This window comes from Silurus meridionalis, chromosome 12 (genome assembly GCF_014805685.1).
Source record: "Silurus meridionalis isolate SWU-2019-XX chromosome 12, ASM1480568v1, whole genome shotgun sequence".
Classification (NCBI taxonomy): Eukaryota; Metazoa; Chordata; class Actinopteri; order Siluriformes; family Siluridae; genus Silurus; species Silurus meridionalis.
This window is the reverse complement of record NC_060895.1, coordinates 25668518-25688517: the sequence shown is the minus strand read 5'-3', so window position 1 is coordinate 25688517 and position 20000 is coordinate 25668518. Positions and strand designations below refer to the sequence as shown.

At 41.7% G+C, this 20000-nt stretch overlaps 1 protein-coding gene across 6 annotated transcripts in view; it reads left to right on the top strand.

Moving 5' to 3' along the window:
• The window catches only part of ppp2r3a (protein phosphatase 2, regulatory subunit B'', alpha), a 62016-nt gene that overhangs the window by 1259 nt on the left and 40757 nt on the right, over positions 1–20000 (top strand). For 5 of the 6 annotated variants that reach the window (XM_046863349.1, XM_046863356.1, XM_046863351.1 and 2 more), the window contains exon 2: positions 9581–9619. The exons of the other annotated variant lie outside the window; for it this stretch is intronic. The gene's annotated coding sequence lies outside the window, so the exon portion shown is untranslated. The remainder of the gene's footprint in view (positions 1–9580; positions 9620–20000) is intronic. 6 annotated transcript variants of the gene reach the window in all.

The following is a 20000-nucleotide window of genomic DNA, read 5'->3' as shown; positions in this document are numbered from 1 at the left end:
CTAATGCACTCTGTAGCACAGTAGCGTGCGGTTTGAGACGCAGCCGCTGTTCCTCGTTAATCCGAAGCTGCAGCTGTTGGTTAATGAGACGACTGGCTGCGGGGACGAAGCGGTCTCCTTCTCCTTTTTTGCCTTTTAACTCACTGGTGGAAAGCGGGACGTTAGTGGGTAAAGGATTGGACTTTGTATCTGAAGGTCATGAGCTCAAATCACAACAATCTGCCAGTCCTGGGCCCCTGGGAAAGGCCCTTAACCATAGAGCTGCTCAGTTGTTTTAATGAGATGAATGTAAGTTGCTCTGGATAAGGACGTCTGCCAAAGTGCCATAAATGTAAATATAATTTGAAAACTAAATGCAAAAAAATCGAGGAGACTCCAAAAGTTTGGTGAACTTCAGAGGATCGTGTAATGAAAAGTGAATCAGGTGGGTAATAATTGTGTCGTTAAATAACCCGTGAGAAATCAAAATAACCGGATCATAAAACGAATGAGTCATGGAGCTAACGAGTGACAAAACGAGAGAATCGGAGAGTAATGACCGAACCGTGGGCTGAACGAGTGACGTAGAGACAGAACATGCTGCAAGTAACACGAGAGGGAATCAGAGAATCAGGAGTGTGTGTGTGTGTGTGTGTGTGTGTGAGTTGATTTTATCATCATTCACCACACATCTGCAACAGGACAACAGTTCTGGTTATTTTTTGCTGAACTTCTCCTGCACATTGAGAGTAAAATCTGCTGTATTAGAAGCTGTTTATCATCAGAAGCCTTTTAAAGGACATTTTGCTGAGTGTGCAGTTCCAAGATAAAGTGTCTTTGTGTGTAATTTAATTAAAACATGAGCATCACCATGGCAACCTTCTGTCTAATCTGCTATACTGGATATCTGCATGGTAACTAAACTACAGTATCATTACATCTAACACACACACACACACACACACACACACACACACACACACACACACACACACACACATTATTAGTTCTTTTGATTGGCTGGGAGCAGTACAGTGTGTTCTAATTGAGTAAAAGAGATGAGGTGTGTTGTGATTGGCAGAAAGAGATGAGGTGTGTTGTGATTGGCAGAAAGAGATGAGGTGTGTTGTGATTGGCTATGAGGTACAGTGTGTTGTGATTGGCTATGAGATGCAGTGTGTTGTGATTGGCAGAAAGAGATGAGGTGTGTTGTGATTGGCTATGAGATACAGTGTGTTGTGATTGGCAGAAAGAGCTGAGGTGTGTTGTGATTGGCAGAAAGAGATACAGTGTGTTGTGATTGGCAGAAAGAGATGATGTGTGTTGTGATTGGCTATGAGGTACAGTGTGTTGTGATTGGCTATGAGATACAGTGTGTTGTGATTGGCTATGAGGTACAGTGTGTTGTGATTGGCAGAAAGAGATGAGGTGTGTTGTGATTGGCTATGAGGTACAGTGTGTTGTGATTGGCTATGAGGTACAGTGTGTTGTGATTGGCTATGAGGTACAGTGTGTTGTGATTGGCTATGAGATACAGTGTGTTGTGATTGGCTATGAGGTACAGTGTGTTGTGATTGGCTATGAGATACAGTGTGTTGTGATTGGCAGAAAGAGATGAGGTGTGTTGTGATTGGCTATGAGGTACAGTGTGTTGTGATTGGCTATGAGATACAGTGTGTTGTGATTGGCAGAAAGAGATGAGGTGTGTTGTGATTGGCTATGAGATACAGTGTGTTGTGATTGGCTATGAGGTACTGTGTGTTGTGATTGGCTATGAGATACAGTGTGTTGTGATTGGCTATGAGGTACAGTGTGTTGTGATTGGCTATGAGGTACAGTGTGTTGTGATTGGCTATGAGGTACAGTGTGTTGTGATTGGCTATGAGATACAGTGTGTTGTGATTGGCTATGAGGTACAGTGTGTTGTGATTGGCTATGAGATACAGTGTGTTGTGATTGGCTATGAGGTACTGTGTGTTGTGATTGGCTATGAGATACAGTGTGTTGTGATTGGCTATGAGGTACTGTGTGTTGTGATTGGCTATGAGAGCAGTACCGGGGTGAAATGGGGTAGATATGTATTGATATGGATAAAGTGCTAATCTTCCTCAGACACATGACACACTCTCGGACTGTATTGTGTGTAACGCTGATGAGAGATAAACCTGTTCAGCCTCCACATTACCCATGAGTAAAGTTATTTCTGTGCTCTCATTTCTTAAGAACGTTTTTATTTTCATTCTGATGCCTTATATAGAAATAAAGACACGGTTCCTTCATTTTTTCTCCTCCCAGATCTTCACGTCTGCCCGATAAAGTCAGCGTCTCTGTGATGACTGGTGCCATTAGATCCGATCCGTCATCACGCTCTCGGCTGTGTTTACACACATCTGGGCGTTCGTTCGGAGCTTCAGTGCTGAGGATAGAGTTAGATGTTTGGAGAGAAATGGTGTATTAAGAAAAAAGCATCAGTGGTTTTATTTAATGTTTTTGTAAATTATGTCATCGTTTCAGTTTACAGCTGTCTGTGACATTCAACTGTTCTCAAGCAGGATACGCTCACACTTCATCACCTAGCAATAATATATTAACAGTGTACAGTGTGATCTGATTGCCGTGTTCTGATTGGCCTAAGAAGGGTATGATGCATGTGTTTTAATTGGCTACGAGCTGTGTGATGTTTTCTGATTGGCTGAGAGCAGTACAGTGTGTTGTGATTGGCTGAGAGCAGTACAGTGTGTTGTGATTGGCTGAGAGCAGTACAGTGTGTTGTGATTGGCTGAGAGCAGTACAGTGTGTTCTGATTGGCTGAGAGCAGTACAGTGTGTTCTGATTGGCTGAGAGCGGTTGTTGGTGTGTAAATAGAGACAGAGAGCCCAGTTGGACTCAGGGATTGTTTTTTATCACAGTTGTGCTATTTATGAGGTAAGAAGTAGGTGCAGCAGAATCCTCCTGGCATGAAGATACATCCTGATGAAACCCCTGAACTGGAGACGAGAAGAGAAATGTGCACTTTGGGCCAATTTTATTTACATGGAAACTGCTCTGACACTGGAGACTCCTTACATGAGCATCACATAAACATTTATTAATATAACCTTCCAACCAATAACATTCCAGCTCACAGCCCAAACATCGCTGTACCTTCCACTGTCCTGGTTTTCAGGGGCGATTTATATAACAGATAAACCACTTTTTCTTTCCTTTCACATTCTTCCTGCGCTCTCACTGTTTCCACTCTGTGGTTTGTGTTGACCTCTGATCTCTGACCCCTGAAGCCTTGAACAGTACAGCGGGAAATACAGACTTCGCATCGAGTGGCACATTTTTTCGCTCGCCTCAGTCACAGAGAGACATTCTTCCTGTGCCAAATTCCCTCAGCGGGAAAAAAGAAAGAGGGGAAAAATGAAGGGGGAAAAAAGAATGAGAGAGAGAGAGAGGTCTTTGTGTGGTTTCGGTTTTGTGGGTTGTTTTTTATTGTTGCCGTGTGAATGGAGAGAGCAACGACTGTGTTTATTCCTGATTTACAGTGGAAGTAAATGAAGCCAGCGTGCTGTGTGTAATTGGTAAAATGATTGCTGCCTTTTAACATCAGTGTGGGAAAGAAAAGATGATAAAAAAGACACGACAAAAATAAAAAAATATAACAAAATACTTAACTGTTAAAATACTGCCATAAAACTGTTTTGTTTCAGTAATTCCACAAAGGGTACCAATAATTATGGGCATGACTTAAATGTGTCAAAATAAAGCAGAAATAATCGCTGCGTCAGCACAAGCCTTGCTAATTGGTTTGTTTTGTTTGTTTATTGCTAGACGTGAGTGTGTGGTGATCTAAATTCATCTCAGTCACATGATTCAATTGATTCCATTCATTCAAATTGATTTGTTCAATTTCTGTTCATTTAAATATTTAATTGTGGTTTTCACTAAAATAATCCATTTATCCATATTCCATATTCCATAATCCATAATCCAAGTCATACAATAAATCTATTCATTTGCAAATAACAGTTACTAGTGGGATCCACTCCCAATCATCTAGTGGTAGCTCAGTGATTAAGGCTATAGGTTACTAATCAAAAGCACCAGTATCTCCAAGATGCCACTCTTGGGGCCCCTAAACAAGGCCCTTAACCCTCCAGGGGGGCGCTGTATCATTGCTGACCCTGCACTCTGACCCCAACTTCCAAACCCCACTGGAATATGGGGGAAGTAGTAGCTAAATGGTTAAGACTTCCAATCGGAAGCTCATGGGTTCACATCCCAGCACCACCAGGCTGCTGTTGCTGGGCCCTTGAGCAAGGCCCTTAACCCTCAATTGCTAAGCTGCATAACTGAGGTAACTGTAAATTGGACTCTGGACCAATCACATGCTCCTACACACTTATAAAGTCTCAGAGAGGTTTTCCTTGCTATAGTCCACTAGCTCTCTCATTAGGAACAAACCTATTGGAACTAAACGTATACTGTGCCAGCGGTGCACGAGTGGAGGGCGGAGCCGGCAGGAACGAGCGGTAAGAAACACCTTCAGCTGATGAGACTAATTAGTGCGCTCTGTTTCAGTCTGGTGATGCCAATAAAGAGGAGACGTGAGAAAAGGTGTGCCGGTCCGCGAGGAAACTTGGGCGGGCCAACACGTCTTTCACCGGTCTTCCGTCCGTGCTTGAATCACCTTTCGGCGACCCTTCCACACGTCTCTCTGCTTGGTGTCTCTCTCTCCCGGCGGTTGGCTTCTCTCTCCTCTTTATTGGCGTCGCCAGACTGAAACAGAGCGCACTGATTAGTCTCATCAGCTGCAGGTGTGAGATATTAAGATATAAGGAGATATTAAGATATAAGGAGATATAAGGAGATATTAAGATATAAGGAGATATAAGGAGATATTAAGATATAAGGAGATATTAAGATATAAGGAGATATAAGGAGATATTAAGATATAAGGAGATATTAAGATATAAGGAGATATAAGGAGATATTAAGATATAAGGAGATATAAGGAGATATTAAGATATAAGGAGATATTAAGATATAGGGAGATATTAATATATAAGGAGATATAGGGAGATATAAGGAGATATTAAGATATAAGGAGATATTAAGATATAAGGAGATATAAGGAGATATTAAGATATAAAAAGATATTAAGATATAAGGAGATATAAGGAGATATTAAGATATAAGGAGATATAAGGAGATATTAAGATATAAGGAGATATAAGGAGATATTAAGGGAGATATTAAGATATAAGGAGATATTAAGATATAAGGAGATATTAAGATATAAGGAGATATAAGGAGATATAGGGAGATATTAAGATATAGGGAGATATTAAGATATAAGGAGATATAAGGAGATATTAAGATAAAAGGTATCATTGTTCATGTGCTCTAAGGCTGGTACTCGAATCAGGGACACATCAAGTTCAAAGTAAATTAGTTGAGTCCATGAAGCTCAAAGACTATCACTCAAAATTCCCATCAATGTCAAGTGCCCTGGTTTGGTCACATGATTTGAAGGGGCGGGACTTGGGTGAATGTGGACTACTCGGAGAACTGAAATGACATCAATTCAGTCATTTGATTGATGGTTCAGAACACTGATTTGTTCACAACCGACGTGTGGCACCATTAACATTTAAAACTGTATTTCAAACTATTCCCTGTTAATTTAGCAATACTTTTAAATATTAATGTTAACCTTCAAGTGTCAGAGTGGAGATTCATCAACTCTACAATATAGATTTTTTATTAATTTATTAATTAATTAACATAATTGAATAAAGGATTGCCAATATTTACAAACTCCAGACTGTGTGTGTGTGTGTGTGTGTGTGTGTGTGTGTGTGTGTGTGTGTGTGTGTTAAACCATGGCAAGAAATAAAAAATAACTGTAGAGTTAGCAATAGCTCCAGCTTGTGACTAGCCATGCTAAAAGCTAGCTCTGATAATTATCTGCATTGAAAATGATCTGCTTTGTGTGTTTGTTTTCCTGCGTTACCATATTAGCAGGACACAATAAGCGCTAAGCGCTAAACAGTGCAGCACATAAAGAGTTTTTTCCTTTCCAAAACATGACCTTTCCCTTGTTCCTCCGTTTCTCTGTTCCCTCCTCCCTCATTCTCCCCCTACTGAGGGCAAGTCCTGCTAACACATGGATCCTAACACACAAGCTAGCACACGCTCACACACCCATTTTAATTCAGGGAAGGCACACATGCTTTGTGTGTGTGAGTGTGAGTGTGTGTGTGTGTGTGAGTGTTTGTGTGAGTGAGGGAGGACTGAGATACTGAGATACTTCATGATGAATTTACTGCACACTCTGCTTCATTTCAAGGCTGAATGCCTCAGGCCAGACCCCAGACCTCTGACCTCTAAACCCCTTTTCAAATAGCACTTCGAAGTGACAGTGAGGTCACGGGGTCAAACACGGACACATAACAGCAATGTTCACGTTTAGTAACAGTAACAGTCTCTCTGTCTGTCTGCCTACTTATGTATCTGCCTGCCTGCCTGCCTGTGTGTGTGTGTGTGTGTGTGTGTCTGTCTGTCTGACTGTCTGTCTCTGTGTGTGTCTGTCTGACTGTCTGCCTGTGTGCGTGTGTGTCTGTCTGCCTGCCTGTGTGTGTGTGTGTGTGTGTGTGTGTGTGTGTGTGTGTGTGTACATGTCTGTTTGCCTGCCTGCCTGCCTGTGTGTCTGTCTCTGTGTGTGTCTATCTGACTGTCTGCCTGTGTGCGTGTGTGTCTGTCTGCCTGCCTGTGTGTGTGTGTGTGTGTGTGTGTGTGTGTACATGTCTGTCTGCCTGCCTGCCTGCCTGTGTGTCTGTCTCTGTGTGTGTCTATCTGACTGTCTGCCTGTGTGCGTGTGTGTCTGTCTGCCTGCCTGTGTGTGTGTGTGTGTGTGTGTGTGTGTACATGTCTGTCTGCCTGCCTGCCTGCCTGCCTGTGTGTCTGTCTCTGTGTGTCTATCTGACTGTCTGCCTGTGTGCGTGTGTGTCTGTCTGCCTGCCTGTGTGTGTGTGTGTGTGTACATGTCTGTCTGCCTGCCTGCCTGCCTGTGTGTCTGTCTCTGTGTGTCTGTCAGTCTGCCTGCCTGTGTGTGTGTGTGTGTGTGTGTGTGTCTGTTTGTCTATCTGTCTGGCTGTCTGTCCCTGTCTGTCTGACTGTCTACCTGCGTGTGTGTGTGTGTCTGTCTATTTGTGTGTCTGTCTGCATATGTCTGGCTTTTTTTTGTCTGTCTGTTAGTCTGCCAGCTCATGTATTTGTCTGTCTGCCTGTCTGTGTGTGTCTGTCCGTTTATCTGGCTCTCTGTCTGTCTGTCTGTCTGTCTGCCTGCCTGACTGTCTGTTTGCCTATGTCTCGCTTTTTGTCTTTGTCTGTAGACTGTTTGCTTATGTATATGTCTGTCTCTTAGTCTATGTATCTGTCTGATAATCCTTTTGTCTATCTATCTGTCTGCCTGCTAACTGTCCATCTGTCTGTTTGTCTGTCTGCCTGTGTATTTATCTGTCTCTTTTTCTTTTCTGTCTATCTATCTATGTCTCTGAGGATTTCCTGCACAGTTCAGTGTGTTGAATAGAAAAGGAAAGATGAAAGGATGTTTACATTTACTCAGGAGAAAAGCTTTTCACACACACACACACACACACACACACACACACACACACACACACACACATTCAGTAACAGTGTCATGGAGCACATAATGCAAGGACATGCTGCTCTGAGACAGGGACAGGCTGATGGTGTGACAGGAGAAATATCCAACATGGTCCAAATGTATGGGTGTGTGTGTGTGTGTGTGGGTGTGTGTGTGTGTGTCTTGTTCTATCTGCCACATTAAATAACTAATATACTGATGCACTTCCTTTAGTCTGTCCCTAACTAGTTACCATGGCTACAAACACACTGCTCACTCTGAAGAAAAGGAAGAGTGTGTGTGTGTGTGTGTGTGTGTGTGTGTGTGTGTGTGTGTGTGTGTGTGTGTGTGTTTTATTCTGCCTCTGCTTTGTGTTTCAGTTTTCAGTTTTTAAGTGTGTGTTAATGGAATGATTTACGGAACATGCTAAATGTTTATCTTCAGCATCACCAGCTCACCATTATCACCTTAACTACCATCACCTTCATCATCTTCGTCATCACTATCTTCAACATCATCACCACCATCGACTTTACCACCATCACCTTCATCCCCACCCTCACCATCATCACAACCATCACCTTCATCATCACCACCATCACCTTCATCACCACCCTCACCATCATCACCACCCTCACCATCATCACCACCATCAACTTCACCACCACCTTCATCATCACCACCATCAACTTCACCACAATCACCTTCATTATCATCATCCCTATCTTCACCACCATCACCACCACCACTATCACCATTGTGTGTGTGTGTGTGTGTGTGTGTGTGTGTGTGTGTGTGTGTGTGTGTGTGTGTGTGTGCACGCAAGATAAAGATAATAAAAAATCACATCATATTCATGTTCTTTTATCGGCTGTATTCCAAATACCATTATATTCCTACACTGCCACTACACACTACTTAGTGCATTAGGGACGTGTGCTATGTGTGCACTACTTAGCACGTGAGAGTGAAATGTGTGTGAGCAGAGTGTTTATCTGTGTGAGTGGTTGTGTTTAGGATGGGTGTAACAGGGTGTGTGAAGGTCTGCTGTTAATCCACCTAAGCAACAATTACACACCCACACACACAAACACACGCGCACACACACACACACACACACACACACACACACACACACACACACACACACACACACACACACACACAAACACACACACACCTTGTTATTTAGAGCTGAGTGAGTGTTGTTGGGAATTAAACTTGATTACAGACTTTCACTGTTGAAACATCCACATTGAAAGACGCCCAACGCTGAGGTTCTCCTCTGAGGGCTTTAGCAGAACTTCATGCTAGCTTTAGATGAATATGGAAATGGGTGTGGCTTTAAAAGAGAAAATGGAAGTGGATTTTTTAGTAGGTTTGTCTAAATCCATATATAGAAATGAAGGCTCTGAGTGGGCGTCTTTCCAATAAATGCAGAGGTTCTTTTAAGTAGGCGTGTCCAAGTACATATATGTAAATTAGAGCTCTGACTGGGTGTGTCCAGAAAAAAATAGAAGTTCTCATTAAGTGGGCATGTCGGAATCTATATATGGAAATTAACCCTTTGAGTGGGTGTGTTTTTGACAGATATTGGAGGAGTTATCTTAACGGGCGTATCTGATTCCGTATATATGTAAATGAATGAATATTTAATTAGGCGTGTCTTTGAATCCATATATATATATAAATAGTAGCAGCTTTAAGAGGGCGTGTCTTTGGAACCATATATAGAAATAAAGGTTAGTTAGGTTTCGAGTGGGTGTGTCTTTAAAAGTAGAGGTGGAAATATGGGTATGTCTTTGGGTCAATATTTGGAATAAAGCAGGTATGAGTGGGTGTGTTTTTGATGTGATAAAGGGGCGTGGTCTGTTATGGTCTGAGATTAGTTCATATTTTTGCTGAAAAAATTTGAGCTCCTGTGTCAATCTTTTTTATTTTCCTTTGGGTTTTTTTTTACAGGAGTAAAGATGAAGCTCAAGCTGTAAGACACCTGAGCAGGTAAAGAAGCAGCAGCTCAGAATCTCTTCTTCTCTTCTTTCTCTTTTATTTTCTTCCTTTTCTTTAAAAGGTAAAATGGCTTCCATTACCTGTAAGCTTCAGTCTCCAAACGTGCTGGACTTCACTCAAATCCCATCAGTCAGGGCGTCTCGGTGTGTGTTTCATGTTGGCTCTGACTCATGTTGGCTCTGACTTCTTTGTGTGTATGTGTGTGTGTGTGTGTGTGTGTGTGTGTATGTGTGTGTGTGTGTGTGTGTGTGTATGTGTGTGTGTGTTTTCGTCTGTCTCACACACACCCACACACAATTATAAAGAAGATCCTACACACGCAAACACAGTGTAAGAAGAGCTGACCCGACACACACTTTTGTCTGCAATATGTTCTGCAATGTTCCTCAGCGTTCTTCTGTGCAGACGCTTCTGCTCTGTTTTAATAACGCTGCGTTCTGAGTTTTATGTGTCAGTAATAAAGAGCGCACAGCGAGCGCCATGATTCCAGATGGAATATGATTTTTTCCCTCTCCGTCATTCTCTTTCTTTTACACACACACACACACACACACACACACACACACACACACACACACACACCCCTTCAGGAAATAACGAGGAATAAAGAGCTCTTGGGATCAGACTCTCAGAGGGTGATGTCAGATAGTCTAAATCATGAGTGTTACAGTCGAAATCTAACGCAAAGCTTCTTTTTTAAGGAAAATCAGAAGATCCACAAGCCAACGTTTCTTTATTTTTTCCAATTTACAAAAAACATACACTATCTGGCCAAAAGTTTTAGGACATCAGACTTTTCCAGCCATATGTGGTTCTCCTCCAAACTGTTCCCACAAAGTTCAACACAATTGTATCTTTTTCATCACAAAGGTTTTATTGGCCCTGGAGAAGTTCTTTAACTGAAGAAAAGCCAAAAGGATTCTACATTTTAACAGCACAGAACATGTGGTTCCTGATGGGTTCTTAGGCTGGTGGTTGGTTAAGGTTGGTCTGATGACTTCTATGAGAGTTCCCCAAGGGACAAACAACAGAAAACAGTTTTAGGCTTCAAACATATTTATATGGATATTTATAAAAAAAAGGAATTTTCTCTTCACTTGAACAATTAGTCCCAAACCTGTTCCAGCATGACAAAGTCAGCTCCATTAAGATCTGCTTTCCATGGGTTGGATTTGGTGGAAGATCTCCTCCTATAGATCTCCAACCCTTTTGAACACTTTTGGGATATATGTGAATACTGACTGCACCCCAGGCCTTCTCACCTTCTCACCTACATCACTACCTGACTTTACTAACACTATCAGAGCTGAATGAATCTCCACAAATCCTAGTGGAACATCTTACCAGAAGAGTGGAGCTCATTATAACAGCAGGTGGGCACTACATGTCGAATGAGATGTTTAAAAAGAGGTAATCTTATAGTCTGGTGTCCACATACCTTTGGCATTATGGTGTATATCATGTTGTACACATCGCTAGTTACATGTCTATAGCAATAATAGAATGAAGTCGGGGTGAACATAGCTAGTACAGTACACTTAGCTTACTTCGCTAATCTAATATAAAAGTGATGCTAGTATGAGGCAGAGCTTGTATTTTTTTAATTATTAAAAAAAAGTATTTTCCCACTAATAAATGCGATATTTTATTTAGTTTTACAAATTTTAAAAGTTTTAAGCCACGCCCACAATCCTACTCTTGCTAGGAGATTAAAACTAAACACAATATAAAATCACTGACATCAGTCGCCGAGCCCAAATGCTAACGTAGGAACAATAGTTTCCAGCGGACTTTGACGTCTATTTGGAACGTAGCCATGTGAGGTTTGGTTGTCACCCAGTTAGCTAAATTATTTGCTAGCTAATACTTCTTGCTAAATAGTGTGCACTATAAAACGGATTACTATTATACTGTAGCTTGTGATTTGGGACACAGCTCACGATAATGCTAATGTTATGTCACGTTATACTCCCACCTACTTCATCATTTCAGTCAGCTTGTCACAGTAACTATCAAACGTCACTGATGATGGCGTATTATTTTTTACGCTGGAAAGAAAAATGTGATTCGTAAACAGCCGGCGGTCGTCAGGGTACACAGGAAATTTCTTAGCTATCGGATGCGTCATTAGCTAGTAAAATTTATGATGCCTTCTTTGATGTATAGTGCACGAAGGGGACACGATAATATTTAGTATAGTAGTGCTGATTTGGGACAGGGCCATGGTGAGCTAGCCAAATAGACAATTGCTAGTTTGACACACTGTTTAGTAGAGCAGCATGTGATTTGGGATGCAGCCCATGTCTCTGTAAAGATAGATGTAATCAGGGAGTTAAAACGCTGATGTGTGTTCAGACTCGCCACACACACACACACACACACACACACACACACACACACACACACACACACACACTTAGTTGTGACACTTGCTTTGAGCTCTGCTGTGCTAATTAAACACAGCCACATAGCGTAATCCTTCACAGGAATGCTAATAGCTAATGGCTTGGCTGGAAAATGAAAGCTGATTTTGTGGTGGGGTTTAATTTTCCTTTGCTAGCTGTTCTTTATTTACTCGTTTGCGTTTAGCATGGATCCCCATTCTTTCTTTTTTTCTTTCTTAAATTTTTTATTCCTTTTATCTTAGCATTTTTAGCTCAGTTTTACCACCCTATTTGTAAATTACTTCTGTGGTGGTATGTTTAAAGGAACCATCATTAGTGTGCTGGTTGTGATTAGCATGCTAGCTGTGATTAGCATTTTTTTAAAAGTTTATTCCAGTGGCAGTGTGGGTGTGAATGCTGTGTGTTAGCGAGATTGCGGTTGTGCTTATTATGTTCACCCCGATGTTTGTGTTGAAGCACAGCAATTGGACGTGTTCTGACGTGACCCCTCTAAACACCAGCACCGCCCTTCACCACCACCACCACCATCAACATTAACCACATTACCACAACATCCATTCAGCACTGAAGGAAAAGATAAAAGATAAATCATTTTGGGAAACCTTGTAAACTTGATAACTGGGTTATTGAACTCAGAGTTACTGAAGCAGATGGTGGGGTGTATTTGAGATTCTAAAGTTGAGGATGATGTGGCAGAAAAAAAGGGGTTTAGGGTTTGAGTTACTTGAGTTGACAGATCAAGGATTTATAATGAGTGGGGTTGTTGAGGTAGTGGCTGGGGTTCCTGAGGTAGAGAATGGCATTAGTGTGGTAGAAATTGGGTTTATTAAGGTAGAGAGTATGATTTTGAGGTATGAAATGGGGTTATTGAGGTAGAGCGTAGGGATATTGAGGTATAGAGTGGGGTTATTTAGATAGTGAGTTAGGTATTAAGGTAGAGATAAGGCTTATTGTGGTAGAGAGTGGGGTTATTGGGGTAGAGAGTGAGGCATAGTAGTTATAGTTATAACATTGAGTTTTTATTAAAAATAAGGTTATTGAAGTAGAGAATTGGGTGGGATTATTTATTGAGTATTTATTAAAAATAAGGTTATTGAGGTAGAGAATTGGGTGAGATTATTGAGGTAAAGAGTGGGGTTATTGAGGTCGAGTGGGGTTATTGAGGTGAGAGTAGGGTTATCAAGTTTCGAGAGTGGGGTTATTAAGGTAGATAGTGGGATTATTGAGGTAAAGTGTGATTGTTTATGTAGAGAGTATGGGTATTGAGGAAGATAATGGGATTATTTTAGGTAAAGAGTATGGTAATTGAGGTAGAGAGTGGGGTTATTGATGTAGAAAGTACAGTAATTATTGTAGCAAGTGGGGTTATTAAGGTAGAGGTTGAGCTATTGAGGCAAAGATTGGGATTATTGAGGTCGAGAGTTTGGTTATTGAGGTAGAGAGTGAGATTGTTGAGGTTAATAGTGGGATTATTGATGTAGAGTAGGGTTATTGAGGTAAATATTTGGATTATTGAGGTAAAGTGTGGTTATTGAGGTAGATAGTAGGGTTTTTAGGTAGATAGTGGGATTTTAGAAGTAAAGAGTTGGGGATATTGAGGTAAAGAGTGGGGATATTGAGGTAAAGTGTGTGGTTATTCCGGTAGAGTAGGGTTATTGATGTAGAGAGTATGGTTATTGAGGTTAAGAGTGGGGTTATTGAGGTCAAGAGTGGGGTTATTAAGGTTAATAGTGGGAATATTGATGAAGAGAGTAGAGTTATTGAGGTAGATAGTGGGATTATTAAGGTAAAGAGGGTGGTTATTGATGTAGAGAGTGGGGTTATTGGTGTAGAAAGTGGGGTTATTGATGTAGAAAGTGAGGTAATTGAGGTAGAGAGTAAGGATTATTAAGTTAAATAATGGGGTTATTGAGGTAGAGAGTGAGGTTGTTAAGGTAAATAGTGGGGTTATTGAGGTAAATAGCGGGGTTATTGAGGTAGCGTTTGAGGTTATTGAGGTAGGGTTTGGGGTTATTAAGGTAGAGAGTAAAGGTTATGAGGAAGAGAGTAAAGGTTATGAGGTAGAGAGTGGGGTTATTGAGGTAGAGAATGGGGTTATTGAGGAAGAGTAAAGGTTACGAGGTAGAGAGTGAGGTTATTGCGGTATTGAGTGGGGTATTGAGCTATAGAGTAAGGTATTGAGGTAAATAGTAGGGTTTTTAAGGTAAAAAGTGGATGATTGTGGTAGAGGATGGGGTTTTAGAGGTAAAGTGTGGGGTTATTAAGGTAAGTGGAATCACAAAGGCAATTATTTTTAACGGTGTCATGAGCAGGGGTCGATTTTCATGAGCGATGCAGGATGTACACACTTCCTGTTGACGTCTGACGTCCTGTTTACTATCATAAACTTCACCAAGGAGAAGAACAGACTTATGAATGGACCACAGCTGTGTGTGCATGTGAGCGTATGTGTGCGTATGTGTGAGTGTGTGTGTGTGTGTGTGTGTGTGTGTGCGTGTGTGTGTTTGTGTGTGTGTGTGTGTGTGTGTGTGTGTGTGTGTGCATGTGTGCGTGCGTGTGTGTGCGAGAGAAAACAGCTGGTCTTTTCTGACATTTATTCTGACGAATTGGTTTGGACGATTCTGAATCTGGGTAATTTGGGACTTTTTCAGAGCACAAAGCACATCATCTCGTCTGGAGTGAAAAGACATCCAACTTATAGCTCATCCCTCAGACACACACAAACACACACACACACACACACACACACACACTTACAAATGCTATCATGTTTAAATGCTAGCTAAATGAAGGTGGCTAGTCAGTTATATTGTAGCAGTAAGCAATTTATTCACATCTCTGGACATGAATTTCTCTCCAAGTGCTAGCATCCTACAAACGGCTAAGCGATAGCTCAGGTGATTGTAGGCTACAGCGTGTATGGGACAGTTACAGTTACAGTGCATTTTTGGAGACTGGTGTAACTCCACATGATACACTGGGGAACAATTTAGCTTAGCAGCTGTTGACGTTGCTGTGTGTGTGTGTGTGTGTGTGTGTGTGTGTGTGTGTGTGTAGGGTAAGGGGAAGGAATGTCTCATAGTTTCCCCTTGTATGAAACCCGAGCCGTTGTGGAGCTTGAGGAAACGCTTGCGTGGACGTTTCAGGAAAACAGTCAGCTGATAATTGTACTGCTGGAAAACGCAGCATGGAGAACCGACGGTTTCAGACGCCGCCACGCCGCCATGTTCCTGCTGTAATCACAGCGCAGTGGTGTCCAGCCCATTATTTTCTGTTCTCTTGTTTGGCCTGCAGTCTTACAGGCTACACAGTGTAATTGTGTGTCTCTGACTTTGTGCTAACAGTTTGAATAAGAACCACATGTGGCTTGAAAAGTCAGGTGTTCTAATACTTTTGACAATATTTTGATTATATTAGATAGAAGGTGTTTCTAAAAATAAAAAAATAACGACAGCAGTGTGTCACAGAGAGACTGAAGATCAGACAGAGAGCTTGAACTGATTTTAGCTTTTTATTTTACAAATGTCAGGTCAGACAGAGAACCTGAATATCAGTTGGAGGGCCTGAAGATCAGATGGAGGCCTGAAGGGCAGATGGAGGGCCTGAAGGTCAGATGGAGGAAAGTGTGAGCAGTTAGCTCTGTATTTATTAGACTCAAATCAGACAGAGAGCCTGAAGATCAGACAGAGAGCCTGAACAGATTTTAGCTCTTTATTTTACAAACTCCAAACAGACTGAACCTGGAGATTAGATGATGAAGTGTAAGTTTGTCCCTGATGAACAAGTCGGTGGCGCCTGTGGTGAAGTATAAAACTTTCTGAGATGCAGAAGGAAGAAACTTGGAGAGGAACCAGACTCAAGAGGGAACCTCATTCTCATCTAGGTGGCACCAAATGTCCATTTATTACAGATAAACGATGTTGAGGTGCAGTGATGGAGATCAGAAGCAAACTGTAGTCCTGAGTCAGTGTAGCAGACTGTTGACATTAACTACAGTCCAAATCCTCAAAGCTCCCATTCTAACTTCGTAATTTCATCGATCCCCAGGGCATTGATGAGAAACATCTCCAGCTGCAAAGAGTCACCTCCAATCAAAAAGAACACCATCCAGAGGCAGAACAGGACGAAGTGGGCAGATCAGAGAGTTGTGACAGGGAGAAAAGGATATGTATTATTATGTGTCCTTATTGTTGTACGAAAGTTAATGTCACTGTGCAGTTGGGACTCTGGCAAGACTCACTGTAGCAGCAGAACTAAAATGGAGATGCAGAAGGAAACACAGACATGAGGATCTCTGTGATAAGAGACGACCCACCACACCACCATCAACAAACCTGAGTGAACGTGTGAGAGTGAGGAGACGACAGCATCCAAATCTCCCAAAGACTCGCTGAGACTGTTTCTGAGTCCCGAACACTGATTGGAAGGTTGTTCCATAACTGTGGGGTTTATAAGAAAAAAATCTGCCCTCTGCTGGAGTCTTCATTATTTGAGGTACCAACAAATAGCCTGCAGCTTTTGATCTAAGTAGGCGTGGAGGATCATACTGGTACAGAAGTTCACTCAGATACTGCGGTGTGAGAGCGTTAAGTGCTTTATACCTCAGTAGTAGTATTTTATAATCAGTGTGAGATGTAATTGGGAGCAGTGTAGATGATTAAAACAGGGCTGATGTGATCATATTTTCTAGATCTAGTGAGGACTCTTGCTGCTGCATTCTGAACTAACTGAAGCTTATTTCTGCACTTACTCCAACACCCAGACAGTAAAGCGTTACAGTAGTCTAATCTAGATGTTACAAAAGCTTCAACTAGTTTTTTTGCATCCTGTAACATCATATTTCTAATTTTAGCAATATTTCTAAGGTGAAAGAAGGAGATCCTGGTGATATTATTCACGTGAGACTCAAAGGAAAGACTCGGGTCAATAATCACACCAAGGTCTTTGACTGCTGTACACACTGAAACAGAAACACCATCCAGAGATGCTACAGAATCAGACAGTTTACTTCTAGCTGCATGTGGTCCTAGTAAAAGTACTTCCGTCTTATCCAAATTGAGCAGAAGGAAGTTATCAAGCATCCACTGTCTAATGTCCTTTACACACTTCTCAACATTGTTAAGCTGATCTCTCTCATCTGGCTTTGCTGAAATATACAGCTGTGTGTCGTCAGCATAGCAATGGAAGCGAATACCATGTTTATGTATAATTTCACCCAGAGGCAGCAGATATAAAGAGAAAAGCAGTGGGCCTAAGACAGATCCTTGTGGAACACCAAACTTTACCTCAGAAAACTTTACATCAACAAACTGATAGCGATCAGTCAAATAAGACCTGTGCCAGGAGAGAGCTGTTCCCTTTATTCTAACAATGTTCTCAAATCTAGCAAGTAGTATATTTTGATCAATGGTACCAAAGGCTGAACAAAGATCGAGCAAAACAAGGAAAGAGACAAAACCCTGATCAGAGGCCAATAACAGTCATTTACCACCTTAACTAGCGCCGTCTCTGTTCTATGATGAGGCCGAAATCCTGACTGATACATTTCATAAATGTTATTCCTCAGTAGATATAATCCTAACTGTTTTGCTACAACCTTTCTAGAATCTTGGTGATAAAGGAGAGGTTTGATATTGGACTGTAGTTCGACAGCTGACAGGGTGAAGGTCAGGTTTCTTAATAAGGTGGTTGATAACTGCAGTTTGAAGGAGTTAGGTACAAAACCAGTGCTAATGGAAGAGTTTATTATTTTTAAAACAGGTTTAATTACCTCTGGAATTATCTGTTTGAAGAAACTGTCCGTTTAGCCTGTCTACTCTGCCCTCTGGCCTTGGCTCTGGACAGTCACTAGACAGGTTAACTAGTGCTGTTCTAAAACTATGACCTATACTACAAGAAATGAGAGCAGCACCTTCCCGAGTGGCATGGATACCGTCTTGCCCTAACCGGCTAAACAGCCTTGCCCTTAAAATTGCTCCAATTATCTATGAGCCCACATTGTTTTTGGAGCACCACTCAGACATCCAGCAGTTTAGCGACCATAACCTGGTGGAAGCTACATCGCCATGTCGCACTGGGATGGGGCCAGAGCATGTTACTGCATCAGAAATTGTTTTCGCTTATTTACACACCTCTATAATATTTCTCTTAGTAACCTCTGACTGTCAAAGGCGTATATCATTAGCTCCTGTGTGGAAAAACTATATTAGAGAATCTGTGCTTTCCTAAAAAGCTGACCTGCCATGTCTGTTGTCCTGGCTCCCGGTATACACCTGAACTGTGCTGCTGGTGTCCCAGCTAATTTCAGGTGCCTCAGAATAGAGTCTCCTATAACCAGAGCTCTTTCAGGTTTCTCAGCGGGTGCTTCACTGTGGAGAGCAAACCTTTTGGACACGTGAAGCAGAGAGGTATGGTGCTCCCGTGAGCAAGCCTTAGCGTTAGCTTCGGCTTTGCAAGTATGCTGCCGAGCCGTCACCTATTCGCCCAACTCCAGCTAAGGCATCCAGACTTTCTCCTGTAGAACCTGGACTGCTCTCACACTTACTAATTCTCTCTAGACTCTGGATGCGCTCCTCTAATGCTAAGATCTTCTCCGTCAAAGAGCAGACTAACTTACACTTCTCACAGATAAAAATATCGCTAGCATGACTACTATAACTATACATCTCACACTTCACACACTGAATGAGCTGGATGCTCGCCATAGCAGAGAAATTACAAACCTTAATGTGGTTACTGTAGTGTGTGTTAGTAGTTTTAATGGGAATGGCCTCCACTCACTGCTTTCAAACTGGGAATAAAGCGCTCTTCCACAAGAAAAGAAACAAACAAACAAAAAAACAGAGCCAAAGGAAAGTAGAGGATACAGGAAATCAAAATGATAATTTGAGATTATTTAAGGGATGAGAGAGAAAAAAAAAGAGTTTGTAAAAATCTAAACGTCCACACAAACACAAAATTCCCAGCAAACAGATCAACAGCAGGAAACTATGTCACACAGCTCAACCATTTACATGCTCAGATCAGATGGACAGCCTGAATATTAGATGGAGAGTCTGAAGCTCAGAAAGAGAGCCTGAAGATCAAATAGAGAGCCTGAAGATCATATGTAGAACCTGAAGGTCATTCTGAGAGCCAGAGACTGAAGGTCATACCGAGAGCCTGAAGATCATTCAGAGAGCCTGAAAATCAGATAGAGAGCTTAAAGATGAGATGGAAAACCATAGCATGAAGATCATACAGAGAGACAAAAGATCAAAAGAAGAGCATGAAGATCATATGAAGAGCCAGACACTTTAGATCATATGGATAGCCTGAAAATTAAATGAGGATTTTGATAATCATACAGAGAGCCTAAAGATCAAATAGAGAGCCTGAAGATCAAATGGAGAGACTGAAGATCATATTAGGGGGCCTGAAGATCAGATGGAGCGCCATAGCATGAAGATAATACAGGGAGCCGGAAGATCAGAAGAGCATTAAGATCATATGCAATTTGGAAATATGGAAATTATATGGAAATCATATGGAAAAGTGGAGTATGTGGAGTAATTGTTTACAAGGTGAGCCAAAGTTGAAGTTTATGGTGTTAACTGCATGCTAAAGGCACTTAAGAGCTCGAGCCCTTCAGCACTGCAGAGCTCCTTGCTGGTCTTCTCCTTCTGAAACCTGAGCCGTCATGAGAGCCGTGTTAATAGCTGTTAATTCCCTTTAGGAGCTGATGAGTTCTGAATATGAATGTTCCACACACTTTAGCTGATTTATGCAATGCTGAGAGAGCCCTGAGTGTAGATGAGACACCGCTGAGAGACGTCGGGCGACGCGACCTTTACCCGAACCAACATCATAAACCATTAGCATACGCAAAAGAGGCGTTTGAATGAGCAGGATTTATGGCATGTGTTGTATGGTGGTTACCAAACACAGGGAGAGAGGTTACATAACAACCACAACAAGTTTCTCAATTA